This window comes from Nomascus leucogenys, chromosome 9, assembly GCF_006542625.1.
Source record: "Nomascus leucogenys isolate Asia chromosome 9, Asia_NLE_v1, whole genome shotgun sequence".
NCBI lineage: Eukaryota > Metazoa > Chordata > Mammalia > Primates > Hylobatidae > Nomascus > Nomascus leucogenys.
Genome location: NC_044389.1, coordinates 104,500,433 through 104,518,442, shown reverse-complemented (window position 1 = coordinate 104,518,442; position 18,010 = coordinate 104,500,433). Strand labels below are relative to the sequence as shown.

Sequence of the window (18,010 nt, the reverse complement as noted above, 5' to 3'; positions counted from 1 at the left end):
TTCATAATTTTTAATTTGCTATGCAGACCTTTTCGATAAACACTGCTGCCTAGTTGCAATGTGAATATTTGCAAATTAGGGTCCGAGTCAATGAGCTTGGGATGTGCCCAAGTGAACAGGTGGGCTTGGTGCTATCACAGAGGGAACGGTGAGAAAGCTCTATCAACAGCCAAAAGCTGTAGGTTCACCATTGCTTCTTATTCCTCCTTAAGGCAGAGCTATAGAGGAGAAGCTCAAGATTTCCCTTTAAATTGTCCCCATGAGATAATTAAATACAAATCCTTTATTTCCTAGGAAGGCTCCCATATGGGTAAAAGATGTGAAAGATCAAAGCAACATATGTGAGAATGTGTCAGGTAAAAAGAAAACTCACTTATTTGAACATCTTTAAAAATCAAGATAAAAGAGAATAGCATGGGAGTCATAAAAACTTAGCTCTAGGCCAGAGAAATGTTGCTTTTAATTTTTATATAGTAGAAGAAAATTTAGTGCCTGAATAACATTTCATTAAAATGTATACCTTTAAAGATGTATATTGTCACATTTGAATGGGAGGGACAGCATAAGGTAATTTAAACTGCCTGACATGCTGATTTAGCATTTCTTCAGTAAACAGGGTCTGCCACTTGGAATAAAAATATACAGGAAATCTCTTTAAACACAAATATGGTGTTGATTTCTAAGGAAGAATATGAAACAGGGGAGGGAAAATAACCCCCCACCTTTTATATTGACCCACCTTTTAAGATTTTTCAAGGGGATTATCATGTTATATGTGCCCGAGCATGACGGTCTAAACATCCCATCACTGTAGGCGTTGATATAGGACACAAACAAAAGGTTATGAAAACTGAAAGTGAGAAATTCTCCTGTAACTTTTCAAACCCAGACCAACTGAAATCCTTTTGCTTCATGTTGTGGTTAAGGCTCCAATATTATTTGCAGTGGTTTGATTTAATTATAACATTCAAAATTCCTATAGGCATTTATACATATATTGGCACGGTCCTTTGATTTAAAGCTTAGCATGTTGTATGGGTAAAAATAAGCCACTGGGAAAAAAATATAAGACTGACTATATGACAACCATGCTGAGCTTTAACTGGGTACATCTGACTACACTTGTTCTTTGATTTGAGTGGTATTTCAACCCTGGCTGTATGTTAGAATTACCTGCGGGACTTTTCTAAAAATGCAAATCCTTTAGACCAGATAAACTGGCAACTTTGGGGGTACTTTTCAAAGCCCAGCCCTCCATGCTCCACAGTTCTGGGACTTTTTAATCTCTCAACCTTGACCTTTTCCCTGTCTCTGACAGTTCTCCCTTCCCTTCCTTCTTCACATGGCCCAGACCCACTGCTCCTTCCTTTTAATTTGCTAAGCAAACCTTTACGATAAACACCGCTGCCTAGCTGCAATGTGAATATTTGCGAGTGAGGGTCTGAGTCAATGAGCGAGAGGTTCATCATTATCCTCCCATCATTATCTTCCCAATATTCACAGCAAAACAATTCCCCACCACTTCTATACTTGATATTTTCTACTGTCATGGAGAGAAAAGGCCAGGATCGTTGCTGCTGGAGACTAGTCCCAAATCTGAATCAGGCCATTTATGCTGCCTGGTAACTTCCTTAAGAGATTTCTGTAAAGGATTTCTTTCTATCAGCACAGAAATATTTATTGAGCATTCACTCCTCAGTGTTCTAGGTGCTGGAAATACAATTCCAAACATGAGAGATGGGGCCCCTGACTTCAAGGAGCCTTCATGGATAGAGGGAAGCACATGGCAAACATAGACAAATTAGTGAATGTGCACATGTAGGGGTGGCCATGCACGATGAAGAAGTTAAAACAAGGTGGTATGGGGGATACGGTTTGGATCTGTGTTCCCACCCAAACCTCATGTTCAGTTGTAATCCCCTATGTTGGAGGTGGGACCTGGTGGGAGGTGACTGGATCATGGGGGTGAATCCTTCATGAATGGTTTAGCACCATCCCTTTGGTGCCATTCTCATGACAGAGTTCTCATGAGATCTGGTTGTTTAAAAGTGTGTGGCACCTTCCCTGCCCCCGCTCTCGCTCCTGCCATGTGAGATGTGCTGGCTTCCCCTTGCCTTCCGCGATGACTGTAAGTTTCCCATGGCCTCCCCAGAAGCCAAGCAGATGGCGCAGCGCTTCCCGCGCAGCCTGAGGAACCCTGAGCCAATTGAACCTCTTTTCTTTATAAATGGCCCAGCCTCAGGTATTTCTTTATGGCAGCGTGAGAATGAACTAATACAAATAGAATGGTGTGGTAAGAAGGGACCAGCAGATTGAGGGCACTGGTGGCATTTTCTCAAGAATGCCCAGGGAAGGCCTCTCGGGTGAGGTGATATTTATTTATTTATTTTTATTTTTATTTATAATTTTTTTTTTGAGTCAGAGTCTCGCTCTGTTACCCAGGCTGGAGTTCAGTGGTGCAATCTCGGCTCACTGCAACCTCCACCTCTCAGGTTCAAGCAATTCACCTGCCTCAGCCTCCCAGGTAGTTAGGATCACAGGTGTGCACCACCATGCCAGCTAATTTTTGTATTTTTAGTAGAGACAGGTTTCACCATGTTGGTTAGGCTGGCCTTGGCCTCCTGATCTCAGGTGATCCACCGGCCTCAGCCTCCCAAAGTACTGGGATTACAGGTGTGAGCCACTGTGTCCAGCGTGAGGTCATTTTTTAGTTAAGGCCTGCAATGTGAGGAGAGGGTCTTGGAAATATCTAGGGAAAGGAACGGCCACTGCAAAGGCCCTGACAGAGGAACAACCTTGGCCTGTCTGAGGCACAGCAAGGAGGCACTGGGGCTCTGGGATGGTACAGAGAGAAAGCAGGAGATGGAGGCCAGGTGCAGTGGCTCACACCTGTAATCCCAGGAGTTTGAGAGGCCAAGGCAGGCAATGACTTGAGATCAGGAATTTGAGACCAGCCTGGCCAACATGGTAAAACCCAGTCTCTACTAAAACTACAAAAATTAGCCGGGCATATGCATGCATGTAATTCCAGCTACTTGGAAGGCTGAGACAGGAAAATCGCTTGAACCCAGCAGGCAGAGGCTGTAGTGAGCTGAGATGGTGCCACTGCGTGACAGAGAGAGACTCTGTCTCAAAAAAAAAAAAAAGTAGGGGACAGAGACATAGAAACAGACCAGGGGGCAGAGCATCAGGGGCCTCCTAGGGCATGGTAAGAATTCCTAATTAGATTCTAAACATCAAATTGGAGATAGGAGACCAATGAAGAGCGATTTATGGTAATAGAAACAATCTTTAATAACCTTCTAAAGAGATCATTCTGGTTTCCATGTGCATCTGCTTTAACCAATGGTGACTGAAGGATGGAAATATTCTTTTTCTAACATGATGCCCCTTCATTATAACTTAAGCTAGTCCTAGTTTCTTACCAATCCCTTATTTCCTTGGATTTCTCCACTACGCCCTCACTGTGTTGCCTTGTCACTTACAAGCTGGGCCTGCCCAATGTGTTTACAAAGTCTCTCTTCAGAAATATACCAGATGTGCTCGACAGAGGCATCATTAATAGAAACCTGCACTTCAAAACATCATATGAAGAACCAGCAATCAGCCCTCCAACGTAAATACCTCCTATTTCACGGTATTACAGAAAGAGTGCAGTTTACTAAGCATGCCTTCCTTACCGGAAGTTCAGTAGCTGTAAAAATTGTTGTTCAGTTTCAAACGTTTCACGGCATATTAATTCCAAAGATCGGAACACCGTGTTGTTGTGGTGTTTGGGGAGTTTAGCATACTCAGGAGAGAAGCTGTGCTTACGATGGAGTGAGTTGGAGCATACTTCTACAGAAACTTGCTGGAAAACATAGAATGATTGGAGAAATGGTGAAACACTTCCATGAAGATGTAAATGGTACTCCATCACCCAGTTGTTCTCAGTGCTTTGGGAGCCTTGCTTTACCCTGGTCAGGGGTTTCCAGCGGTGCTCCTTTCAAGCATGGAAAAATCCATTGATCCCCAGGTTATGTATAATATTTGTTAAGGTCTAAGCAATGAGAACACGGAAGAAGGAATGCTGCGTAAGACAACAGGAGCCCAATGCATGTGTCAGCCACAGACCCTTGCTGTCCACTACATGGGTATTTGGATTCACTTCACTGTGGGCCACCCCAGCATTCATGTTTGCTCCACATCCCCACTCCCGGCTGCATGCACAGAGCAGGACCAGCCCAGCAGCAACAGCTCCCATCGCCTCACGCCCTTGGCCTTCTAGCCCTCAGCTTGTGGAAGCCCAGGGATGAGTTTCAAGCAGGGGTACTAAATGATCTGAAGGCAGCTTCTTTAGGACTTATTTTCCCCATTGGCCAGCGGCCACTTGGCTTCCTGCTGTCACTTTTGTGACGATAACCTACAAAGTTCAACACGTCCTCCAGAAGGCCACGCCCTCTGCATTCTCTTCACGTCTTGGCTATGCCATGCGGCCAATCACTCACTCCCTTCTTTTATAAATATTCTCTTTTCTGGAGTTCCATGGTCTCCATCTCTCCAGGTTTTCATTCCCATGCCCCACCCGCTTCCTGATTGCGGCATCTCTTGTGCACCCTCCCTTGTCCATGCACCCCCGTGGTCGGTGTCTCTCAGCATTGTGTTCTTGGTGCTAACTTCTCCTGACTTTACACTCTGACCGCACCAGAAAAATCTCTTCCACTCCACCGGCTTTAGATATACCTCTGCTCGATTGATCCCCATGTTGTCACCTCCATCCAGATCTCTGTCCCATGCTCTGGGCCTAGGTACATCCTTGGCCCTGGTGCATCCTCACACGGATGTCCCAGGTGCTACAAATTCAGCAAATACTTCCCAGACTGAATTCATAATCATCTTGTCAAGGCAGCTTCTCCTTTTCTGCTTTCTGTCTTGAATGATGCAATCACATGTAACAAGCTGTTCAAGCTGGCATCCTAGCTATCATGCCTCACCCCTCTCTCTCCTTCATCCTCAACATCCCATCAGCCACTCAGCCCAGCCTTCACGACATCTTTCTGTTTACTCTTTTCTCCTCTTCTCCTGCCCCTGCCTTGACTCAGATCCTTTCTCCTTTGCTGCCTGGGTCAAAGCCTTGGTCAACTTGTCTCCCCACCTCCAATCTTTCTTCGTTCCAGTCCATGTTTCCAGTACAGCCAGGGTGATGTTTCTACAATGCAAATGATAATTTGCCCCTCTGCTGAAATCTGTATGTGGTCCTCTACACTAGCCCCCTTTGCCTTGAGGATGAACTGAAATCCCAAGCCTGACGCCATAGCTCTTCATGATCTGGCCCTTACCTACCTCTCTCTCTTATCACTCCCTGGCCCTTACCCTAAACCCAACCCTAATAAACTCTCAGTGGCTTCTTATCCACCTTGCTCTCACTTCCTGCACAGCTGTTCTGTCTGCCCCTACAGCAGTTCTTCAGCCGCACCCCTTTTCTACTTGACAACTTCAGGTCTCATTCTAGAGTTACGTCCTGCAAGAATTCTTAAAAACAAACAAAAAATCATGTCTCCTGTTAAGTATAGACACTGGTGCAATTAGGTTCAGGAGATGGGGGCCCTGCACCCCATATTTTGGAAAAAGTCCAGTGTCATGACAACAAAACAATAGTTGAATTTGTAAGTCCAGAAAGGGAGAAAGGGGTGTTGGAGGTCCCACTTCCTTGGACGTAGTGAAGGTGGGGAAGATTTGACGGGGATCTTACACAGATTCAGTGACCCAAGAGAGGGACTTTTACAACCTGGAGGGGCCAGATTGGCAAGAATATGAAGCATCTCAATGCCTTTCTGCATGGATGTCCAAGAAAACGCATGCATTGTACACAGAGTCATACATCCAGGGACTTTCCTGCCTACAAAACTTTGGCAAATTAATGTGTTTCCAGAACTTAGGTCAGGCCATGGAAAAGAGAGAAAAATAACGACTTAACTGAGAAATAACTGAGCTTCCCTGGTGAAATGGGAGCTCAAAAAATAAAGTGGAATTAAAGAAAAATAGAGACACATTTCTTATAGTTGAGAGTTGTGAACGGAGATTTGTATTGCCCTGCTTTTTACCCTGAAGAGTAATCACCTGTTTACCTGTTTGCCTCTAAGGAGACTCTCTAAGTGCCTCATGGTGATATACCTTCTGCTGGCTAATAGCATTGATTCTGGTTAATAATGATCGATAAATATATGTGAAAAATGAATAAATTTTTAAGACTAAAACTTTGCCATAATTAAGAACTCTGAGAATCTCGGCCTGCTGGGCACAGGCAACTAGGGAACAGTGGCTTGCTGTCCAGGTACATATATGGTACAATGGGACTGAAGGAAGAAACGATTAAAATTTGTGCTGGGAGTCTAGGAAGGCATGGAGGATGTGACATTTGAACTTAGATGTGGAGGTAGACAACAGGTCTTGACACCCATTTGGATCCCACAATCAGGCCTAAATAATGAATTGATACACTATCTCCACTGAAGGCCAATGGAAAAAGAACAAAGATGGGGGCCTTAGGAGAAGGTATTTGCAAAGAACCTAACAGGTAGTGGGCATTTGGCCAAGTCTGAATTGGTCTTTCCCCATTCACCCTTTCCCGCCTCCTTATACTATATCATCTCTCCATGACTTACATTTGCAGAATGGATTACAGCTCACAGACCGTGTTCATTTGACCCTCTTATCTAACAGCCTATCTCCAAGGTTTAAAGAATAGTTTCAAAACTCAGGAGCCAGAAACTACAAGCTAGCTTTGCCCTACTTTCCCTAACACAGGCTTGTTCTGCACCATCACTTAATGCAACATACGGTTGGTGTGGAGTTGGGACTAAATATGACGGCCCTGCACTTTGCACATGTAAAAACCTTACTCAAGCCAGGGCCTGATCAGAGAAGCAGCAAATGTCTTTATTCTTGGGCCCTGTTCATTGCACCTTGACAAACCTTCCTGATTCACCACCCTTCCTTCTCCTTCCTCTTTTTTTTCTATTCCTTTTCTCCTTTTTCCTAGCTCCATCTCCCTCACTTCATGTGGCTATGGAAAACTTTCTAGCTATTGAGCATTAGTCCTAGCTCTGATGATCATGAACATCCAGCGAAGGGTTTTTCTGCCTCGATCTACATCATATTCATCTAAGGAGATATTTTTTTAAGGAGATGCTCATGGCCTCATCTCAAGGGACCTGAAATCAAATATTCTGGGATGCAGCCCAGGCATTGGTATTTTTAAAATGCTTCCCCAAGAAATGCTAAAGTGCAGTCAGTATTGAGAATCACAGATCTAAATTTTCCCTCCATATCTTAATTTCTTTTTCTAGAAAATGAACTCATTGGCCTGAAAGCTATTTAAAAAAAAAAAAAAAAACTTTAAACTTTCTAGGTATGAAATATCTCCCAGAGACCTAAAGGCATATCAGATCAGTGGATGGATCACTGCAGAAAGGTTTGGGTGGGACTGGGAGTTCAAGGTGATGGGGGTTAGGGATGTATTGCAGGTAACATGGAAAGGGAGAGATGGACTAGTGGGTTCTGATAACTTTTCTGCTCACTCTAAATTCTGATATTTCTGACAGTAGAGGGTTTTGTGTTTTTGTGTTATTTTGTTTTTCCTAAGAGGAATAGTCCACACTTTCTTTGAAAAAAGTACATTTTCAATCATATACTTGGACATCTGATGGGATCCAAATTCTCTGGTTGTTTGGTATTGTTTTAATATGGAGTCAGAGCCAACTAACCATTTTATAGAGTTTCCCAATCTCCCCTAATTCTGTGCATATGACTATTTGGCAAGAATAAGAATTAATGATTCCTGGAGGCACTTACCCTAGGCATTTTAAAGACGGAGATAGGTGCTCAGTGCTTCTTGGTGTTGCCAGATTAGCAGTGTATCCTGGTAAATTCAAGAGACCTCTTTCCATCCTAATCTGTGGCAGTGATAACAGAGGGAAACACTTCTTTGTTTGTTTGTTTGTTTTGAGATGGAGTCTCGCTGTCACTGGGCTGGAGTGCAGTGGCATTATCTCAGCTCACTGCAACCTCCGCCTCCTGGATTCAAGCAATTCTTCTGCCTCAGCCTCCCAAGTAGCTGGGATTACAGGCACCCGCCACCACGCCCAGCTAATTTTCGTATTTTTAATAGAGATGGGGTTTCACCATGTTGGCCAGGATGGTCTCCATCTCTTGACCTTGTGATCCACCTGCCTTGGACTCCCAAAGTGCTGAGATTACAGGCGTGAGCCACTGCACCCGGCAAACAGGGAAACACTTCTAAAGCCAAGGGGCTTATATAATCCCAGCCTCTGTTATTTGCAGGGGTTTGTATTTGACATCATTGTCTAGAATCCTACCCATCAGCACAACTCTAATTAACATGCCAATGAGTATTAAGTTGGGATTACTACAGACTGAGCAACTACTTCACTTGGGGCTCAGCGGGTTTCAAAAAGCAACATGCCTCATCGATAAAGCATTCTACTCTTTTTGAGTCATCACAGAAACACTCAGAAAGCAAATAATTCCACAAAGAAAGCACGTTGTGAAAATGAACCCACTTACCAAAAAAAAGGTCATCTTCAGTGTCTGTATTAATCAGTGATCTCCAGTGAAAGAGAACCAATAGTACATACAGTCATGCACCACATAATGGCATTTTGGTCAACAACAGACCACATATATGAGTGGCCCCAGCAGATTATAATGCCTTATTTTTACCTTTTCTATGTTTAAAAACATTTAGATACACAAATACTTAGCATTGTGTTACAATTGCCTATAGTATTTGGTACAGTAACATGCTATACAGGTTGGTAGCTGTGTTCGTCTGTTCTCATGCTGCAAATAAAGACATACCCAAGACTGGGTAATTTATAAAGGAAAGGAGGTTTAATGGACTCACAGTTTGACATGGCTGGGGAGGCCTCACAATCATGGCAGAAGGTGAAGGAGGAGCAAAGACACGTCTTACATGGAGGCAGGCTGGAGTGTGTGTGCAGGGGAATTGCCCTTTATAAAACCATCAGATCTCGTGAGACTTATTCACTATCATGAGAACAGCACAAGAAAAACCTGCCTCCATGATTCAGTTACCTCCCACTAGGCCCCTCCCATGACACATGGGGATTATGGGAACCACAGTTCAAGATGAGATTTGGGTGGGGACGCAACCAAACCATATCAGTAGCCTAGGTGTGTATTAGGCTCTACCATCTAGGTTTGTGTAAGTACACTCCATGCTGGTCCCACAATGATGAAATCACATACAGACACACTTCTCAGAACATATCCCCATCGTTAAGTGGCACATACCTGTATACAGTCACCTCCCTGTATCCATACTACAACTATGGATTCAACCAACCATGAATCAAAAACATACTAAAATGATTAAAATAAAAAGTAATAATATAGCAATAAAAATAATACGAATTTAAAAAGCAATACAGTATAACAACTATTTACATAGCATTTACATTGTATTCGGTATTTTAAGTAATTGAGAGATGATTTAAAGTATAAGGGAGGATTACATAACTTATATGAAAATATTATGCCATTTAACGGAAGGAATTTCAGCATCCTCCAATTTTGGTATTCATGGGGGTCCTGGAACTAATCCCCTGTGGATCCCAAGGGACAACTGTGTATAGGAAGAGAATTATTATGAGAAATTGGTTCATGCAATTATAAAGACAGAAAAGTCCCAAGATCTTCCAGTGGTGAACTGGCAACCCAGGAAAGCTAGTGCTTTTGAGGAAAGCTAAATTCAGTTCAAAGACAGAGGACCTGGGAGAGCTGTTGGTATAAATCCCAGTGTGTGGCAGGAGAAGAGGAGATAAGATGTCCCAGCTCAATCAGTGAGGCAGAAAGAAAGGGGGCAAATTCCTCCTTCCTCTGCCTTTTTGTTCTAGTCAGGCCTTCAATGGACTGGATGATGCCCATCTACAGTGGGGAGGGCCATCTGCTTTCAAGTTCACTGATTCAAATGCTAAGCTCATCTGGAAACACCCTCACAAATGTACCCAAAACAATGTTTAATCTGGGCACCCCATAGCTCAGTCTAGATAACACAAAATTAACCATCATCGTGTCCTTCCCCACTTGCCAATAAACAATCTTTATGGGAAGCCCACCAAGTGGCAGCAGTGTTTTCCTTTCTTCCTCAGCATCTCAGTCTGAATGTGCCACTTTCTGAAGGAGGATTTATTCACCTTCCTTTGCACTCTTGTGACTAGTCCTTTCAGGTTCTTTGTGACGTCAGCTAGGTTAGTCTGAGGTTTCTAAGCCATCATGCCCCCTGGTCTGTGATGATTCAGATTGGACTGCTCATTTATTTGGGGAGAGCAGTAAGCATGAATGGGATTGTATGACTGAAGTTCAGCCATGGACCCTCCCTTATGAATGTGACCTCAAAGTGTTTAATTAAACATACTGACTATAAATGTATTTAGTAGATTTAAAGGGTTACTGTGAGGTTCATGAGTATGTTTTATAGTCTGTAAAATCCTATATAGGTTTAAGGTAGGATGTATCTCTTTTTAAACATTTAGAAACAACTAAATGTTTCTTTTTTCAGAAACGTTAAGAAATTTCCTCTCATGAAGGGTTTTCACTCTTTCTGGTTAGTCCTGACTTCTTTTGGATGGCAGAAAAGATTTGTTATGGGCTGAAATGAGTCCCCCAAGATCATATTGAAGTCCTAACTTGCAGTATCTATGAATGTGACCTTATTTGAAATAGAGTCTTTGCAGATGCACAAGTTGAGATCATTAGGGTGAGCCGTAATCCAGTGTGACTGTGTCCTTAGCAAAGGGGAGAATTCGAACACAGAGGCAGGTACAGGTACAGGAAGGTATAGAGGGAAAGTACAGAGGGAGAACCCATGGAGAAGATGGCCATCTACAAACCAAGGGATGCCTGAGGCTACCAGAAGCTCGGAGAGTGGCAGAACAGATTCTCCCTCACAGCCTCAGAAGGAACCAACCTGCCAATACTGACACCTTGATCTTAGACTTCCACCCTCCAGAACTATGAGACAATAAAATTCTGTTTCAAGGCACTCAGTTTGTGGGACTTTATGACAGTGGCCCCAGGAAATGAATGCAATATTATTTCCAGAAGACCTGAATGCTCTGCAGTTGAAGTTCTAAGCAACAATCTTCAGTATCCAAGCAGAGGTGCTCTCAAACAAAATAAGAACTTCAGGTCATGGGGCTGGGGGCAGTGGCTCATGCCTGTAATCCCAGCACTTTGGGAGGCCGAGGTGGGTGGATCACAGTGTCAAGAGATTAAGACCATCCTGGCAACATGGTGAAACCCTATCTCTACTAAAAACACACAAAAAAAGGAGCTGGGCGTGGTGGCTCACACCTGTAGTCCCAGCTACTCGGGAGGCTGAGGCAGGAGAATCGCTTAAACCTGGGAGGCGGAGCTTGCAGTGAGCCGAGATGGTGCCACTGCACTCCAGGCTGGCAACAGAGCAAGACTCCATCTAAAAAAATAAAAAATAAAATAAAAAAGAACTGTAGGTCATGACCTCTAACTTGCTGACTTTGGGTCAACTGGGGTTTTATTTCTGATGTTTAGATGGCTCCAGATATTCAACTAAATACATTTCAACCCATCTCACTGAAATGGGAGAGTTTCCCGAACCCCCTTGCAGGATGAGCAACAGGGATGCGGCTCATTTGTTCTGGCGCTGTGTGTGCTCAAACTCCTTACACTTTGGGGAGCACACAGATGGACAGATGTAGGAGCCAGGGTGAGCCCCCCTGGGTTCCAGCCCCATGGCAGCATCTACAGTTGGTTGTCTGTGACTCCCAAAGCCCCAGTGGGTGTGTTACAGTGCTAGCCTTGTTGTCCGTGAACAGCTTAAGTGTTAACCAGCTCAGTGCCCTCTTGATACTCAAGTCCTTGTCCAGCATCCAGGAAGAATCAGGTTGCACACAGACTTGAAAGATGAATGTAAGGTTTTATTGAGTGGTGGAGTTGGCTCTTGGTGAGATGGATGGGGAGCTGGAAGGGGGATGGAGTGGGAAAATGATCTTCTCCTGCAGTGTGGCCGTCTAGCAGCTAATCTCCTCTCTGACCATCCCCAGCCAAAGTCTTGTCAATGTTCAGACACTCCTTCTCTTCTCTTTGCCATTCCATTCTGCTGTTCTTCTGCTCTTCTGTTCATCTCTCCTTGTGGAGCCAGCAGTTTGGGGTTTATATGGGTATAGGATAGGGAGGTGTGACAGGCCAAAAGGCAACTTTTGGGCACAAAAACAGGAATACCTGTTCCTATTTAGGGCCATAGGCTTCCTGTTTTGAGGGTGGGGCCTTTGCAGGGTAACTGCCCTCTTCTACCTAGTAATTCCCTGTCTCCTGTCCATATCATCACCTGTACAGGAGGCTGATAGAGTTTGCAACCTGCCTTCCACATGGCCTCACCTCTACAGCCAGACTTCATATAGGTAGGCTTGGATCCATGAATATCTACAACCAAAGTGCTCGGTTACAATAGAAAACACTACAGTTGAAAGTGCTTAATTATATAGTCTTATCTTTTTCAAGTCAAATTCCATTAAATTTGCATTATGAAAGATTACTGTCAAATATAAGATGAATATGCATAAAATTCCATATGTATTTCACTCAAGTTTGAGTTACAGCCAATTCTCATCTTGATTCCTCATGGTGATCAATCAGGAATCCATGTAATGCAGTGGCACCCAACCCACCCTTTACATCAGCATCACCTGGAAGTTTTAAATAATACTGACACCTGGATGCCAGCCTCTGAGGTTCTATCTCAATATTGTCTGGAGTGTGCCATTGACATTGGGATTTTAAAAGTTCCCAGCCCAGACAGAATTATGATATGATCTAGCAATCACACTACTGGCTATATATCCAAAGGAAATAAAATCAGTATGTTGAAGAGATATCTGCTCTCCCATGTTCATTTCAGCTCAGTTCACAATAGCCAAGATATGGAGTCAACCTCAGTGTCAAACAACAGATAAATGGATTTTAAAAATGTTTATATATATACTATTAATACTATTTAACCTTAATATATAACATATATTATTATATAATTATTGTATATTATTTATTAATAATTTTAAGATAATTATTTATTATTAATTAATTATTAATTAATTAATAATAAATAATTATTGATAATTATGTGATGATTATTATATATAATATTATTATATATAATTATTATATATAATGTATGTAATATAATAATATATATTAATATAAAATAATTTATGATAATAACATGTATTATTAATATATAATATGATATTTAACCTTAAATATAATACTATTTAACCTTAAAAAAAGAAGGAGATCCTGTTATTTGTGACAACATGGATGAACTTGGAGGACATTATGTTAAGTGAAGTAAGCCAGGCATAGAAAAACAAACATTGCATGGTCTCCCTTATATGTGGAATCCACAAAAAACTATCTCAGAGAAGCAGAGAGTAGAAGGGTGGTTACCAGAGCATGGGAGGGATGGGGGAAGAAATTGGAGAGAAGTTGGTCAAAGGACACGAAACTTCAGTTAGGAGAAAAGTTCAAGAGGTCCACTGCACGACATGGTGACTATAGTAAATGTATTCAATGTATTTTACACTTGAAAATTGCTGAGAATGTAGAATTTAAGTGTTCTCACCACAAAAGAATGCAAAGTATGTGAGGTAATAGATATGCGAATGGGCTTGATTTAGCCATTCCACAGTGCATACATATATCAAAACGTCAGGTTGTATATCATAAATATATATCATTTTTATTTGTCAATTAGAAAAAACTACTTTAAAAAGAAATGTTTTCTGCAAGTGGAACCTCCAAAATTGGAAAAATAAATAAATAAAACAAAAGGTCGAGGCCAAGGTGGAAAACCTCTGGTAAAGCACTGGCTCCGGGGTCAGCCACACAGGAGCTGGAATTGCTCACAATTGCACCACTGTCTACTGGCAGGGCTACTTTGGCTATGTTTTCATTTCCTCAGTGACACAGGGACAATACATGCCTCATCATGCTTCTGTGAGCATTACATGAGACAATGCCCATGTTAAGGGTTATCATGAAGAGAGATCTCCTTTGGACTCTCTATACCTATAGATTTCTGGTCTTGGGTATTTACAAGCTGGAGTAAAAAATGACCCTGGACTACCACATCAGAAAGGCACCCAGTAAGCCAATCATAATGCAGATCAGGATGATGAGAAGTCTTCCGTCACACCTTGTGATCCATTTGAAAAAAAAAAAAAATTCCTAGAAAGGGTTAATTCTTTTAAAAGGAAGTTATAAACCACAAACCCTTGAAATAGTTCTATATTTCTCAATCTGCTATTACAAGTTTGCTAAATTCTGTGATTCAACTCAAAGAATGGAAATCAAGTGGGAAAATAAACAGCCTCACCTTATTTGCAGGAGGTCACAGGGAAGTAGACAGAGGGGTGAAGAAATACATTTCCATCCTGAGGTGGTCTGCCATCTCACTTGAAGAGATGCTACAGGAATAAGAAGTGTTCTAGAATTAAGCAAAGTGAAAATCTGAAAAACAGTGAATTTAACCATTCTCTACCTCCTGCCTCTACAGGAAATATTTACCATCTACTCCTTTTGATCTTTATTTGCCTATAAGGATTATGTTATTAAAACACACACACGTAGACACACATGCACAAACACAGGAGTGCAGGGAAGGAAAAGCTACAGGGCAGCTGGTCATATCCCTGTTTTCATAGTGAACTCATCTCAGAAAATTATTTTCAGTTTTCAAGTGAATGATTTGAGATACCCACTTCATGGACAATCTCAGACAAAAATTATGTGGCGTGCGTTAGAACTTTAATATGTGTTAAATATTCAGTTATAAAAAGTTCCTCCCTTGCATTTGTAATTATAAAGTGACATATTCATTGAAACATTGTCAACCAGAAATCAGAATTCTCACTTTTTAATGCTTCAGTGGAAAGAAAGTCCTTAAGGTTTGATATCACACACACACACACACACACACACACACACACAAATTCTTATTTAAAGGTTATATCAAGCCTTTTTTTTGAAAATGAATTACAATGGTTTCTGGTCCAGTAATGCTGGCCTAATAGCTAGGATACAGTTGTTTTTATGCTATCAACAATTTTCATTTTTGCTTTTCATTTAATACTTTTAAAAACAGAACATACTTAGAGTAAAACAGAGAAATTAGAAAAAAACAACAGCTGGTTAAAAGTGAACTCAAGCTTTTTCTCCCCAGTTTCCCAATTTTCGTAAAACGCAAACTTTATAAACAGGAGAGAAATGGTCAAACAAACGTATTTCTCAGGAAGCCTTAGCTTTCAAACCGAAGACGCCCGAAGGCAGAGGTATATAAAGAGTATTGTTCATGTACAGCAGTGATTCTGTAATTAATTCATTTTGAGCTTTGTGAAAAGCATTCTTTGTCCCTACCTAAAGTCAGGGCTCTGTAGTTTTTCCCAGTTATTTTATCATTACCCTCAATCAGCTGAGCTTGTTACATTCTTTTTTCCTAGATCGAGTACTGCACTGGTTGGCTACATTCTATATTCCCCTTTCTTTTTTAAATCCCCATTTATAAGGTGACTATCCAGAGAAGCATGTGTCTCAGAGATGGCATGGCCAGTGCTAGCTTAAACCTTAAAGCCTTCTTTTCTGCTTCCAAAGCCGTGCTGGTTCAAATCATTATGGGATGTCCTAATATTTTCTGTAATAAAAGACACTTTGGCCAGTGAACTGTCAAAATCGTATCACCAATAGACTCTACCACTAGATTAGAAAATTGCTTAACATCACCTAGAAATACTTGAGGACATTAGATATGATTTGCTGAAAATGAGGCCAAAAATGATTAGTGCAAGCCATAAGGGAGAAAAATTAGACAAATTTTTGAAGCCCTGCTTTCAAAGAAGCTTCAGACAAGTAAGAAATGTTTGTACAAATAACAACAGTCTATAAGAATGTAGCTGTGTGGATATATTTCAAAATAGGAGGTCAGAGGCAAACTTCAAAATAGGACCTTTTTTTTTTTCTAAAAGTACTTTGTACCTCCTAAAAGTGTGACTACATAGAGTAATATGAGAATGGTCCTGGTTTTCTGATTATAGAAAGAAATATATGGAAATAACTTAGTAAATAAGGAAAGGTATGAAGAAAATATGAAGAAAATAAAATTAAATGATTGAAATTATACCAATAATTGTATCACTTTTGTATATTTCTTTCCATCTTTTTTTTTTTTTTTTTTTTTTTTTTTTTTTTTGAGCTGGAGTCTCGGTCTGTCACCCAGGCTGGAGTGCAATGGTGCAGTCTTGGCTCACTGCAACCTCCACCTCCCAGATTCAAGCGATTCTTGTGCCTCACCCTCCCAAGTAGCTGGGATCACCAGCGTGTGCCACCACGCCCGGCTAATCTTTGTATTTTTAGTACAGATGGGGTTTTGCCACATTGGCCAGGCTGATCTCGAACTCCTGACCTCAGGTGACCTGCCCGCCTTAGCCTCCCAAAGTGCTAGGATTACAGGCGTGAGCCACCCTGCCCAGCCTCTTTCCAGTATTTTTTTCCATTTGCACATATAAGTATGAATGTTGGAAGTCAAAAAGTGGAACCACCTCAATGCGTTTTTGTCTGGGCTCCAGTCTACAGTGGCATGGACAGATTGGAGCTGGGTTAGGGCCCCTATCTTCAGAGAGCGCCTCTCTCCTGCTTCCCACACCCACTCCTGCTTGCCCTTTGTTGGTACTGAGTTGTCTTGCCGGTTATTACGCTGTCTTACCCTAGAGATTTTCCTGTGGCTGGTCTTCAATTAGAGTAAGAGGAAAGAAATATGGGTGTTGTGGGGAGGAAAGATGATTGCAAAAGACAAAGCTAGACCAAGAAAGCTGAATGTTTCTAGAAAAGTAAGAGAAAAAAAATACTGTTGCATTTTAATCGACAACTTCCCTGTCCACAGTACCTCTATGGTTCCTCTCTGGGGACTACGGGCAATTGAGTTTGCAGTCCTGGTAGCAGTACAAAATATTGATATCACATTCTGTGTAATATTTTGTGCCTTTTGATCAGTTATTTCATTTTGAAAGTCTTTCTAAGTCATTCCACCAAAACATGTTTTTGATTGTTTCATAATATCCAGTTTTATAGATACGTCATACACATATGTATTTAACCCACATTAAATTATTAGACACTAAGTTGCCTCTGATAGCTTATTAATATAATTAATACTACTACGAATATCCTGCACATAAACCTTTAAGAAGAAAACTTTTAGAAAGAAAAATCCTGTGTCAAATATAACATTGTTTTTAGTTTTTGATACATGCTACCAAATTGCTTTCTGGACAGCAATTGAAACACTCACCAGCCATATATGAGTGGGCCTATTTCATTGTACCTCATTGTGTCGTTACATATAATCAATTAAAGGTGTTAACAAATTTGATGGGTAAAATGCTATATTGCATTTTGTTTTAACTTATATTTCTTGATTCTTATAGATATAGTTTTTATATGCATTGCTTCATTTGAATTTCTTCCTCCATACATTTTCTGATTTGGGCTTTTGCATACATATTATCTATTATTGTATCCACAGGGTTTTGCTCTTTAACAGATCCATATATATTTCTTAATTTGTCTTTCATTTTTACTGTTATACATGATGTTTTTGGTTAACGGATTTTTATGAACTCAAATGTGAACTTTTCTTTATATTTTTAATTGCATTTTATTTAAAATTGTTCTTTACAAATGCTTTCACACAAACGCAAGAAAAGAAATTATCAAGACAAAAATTTGCCTTCCTTATATTTTTCTCTAATTTTCTATGGCTTCACTTTGTACATTTAACTTTTCTGTCTGTTATTTATTTTTATTTTGAATATGAATTGAAGATCTAATCTTTTTACCTCCACAGCGTTCTCATAATATTTCATATGACATTAGTTGAGTAATTATTCCAGTTTCTGTTATG

The 18,010-nt window shown here is 41.0% G+C and overlaps 1 protein-coding gene and 1 pseudogene across 3 annotated transcripts in view; one reads left to right on the top strand and one right to left on the bottom strand.

Moving 5' to 3' along the window:
* Positions 1-18,010, top strand: part of CELF2 (CUGBP Elav-like family member 2) — an 867,108-nt gene that overhangs the window by 299,920 nt on the left and 549,178 nt on the right. The window lies entirely within an intron of this gene.
* Positions 3,810-4,257, bottom strand: LOC115836669 (annotated as a pseudogene).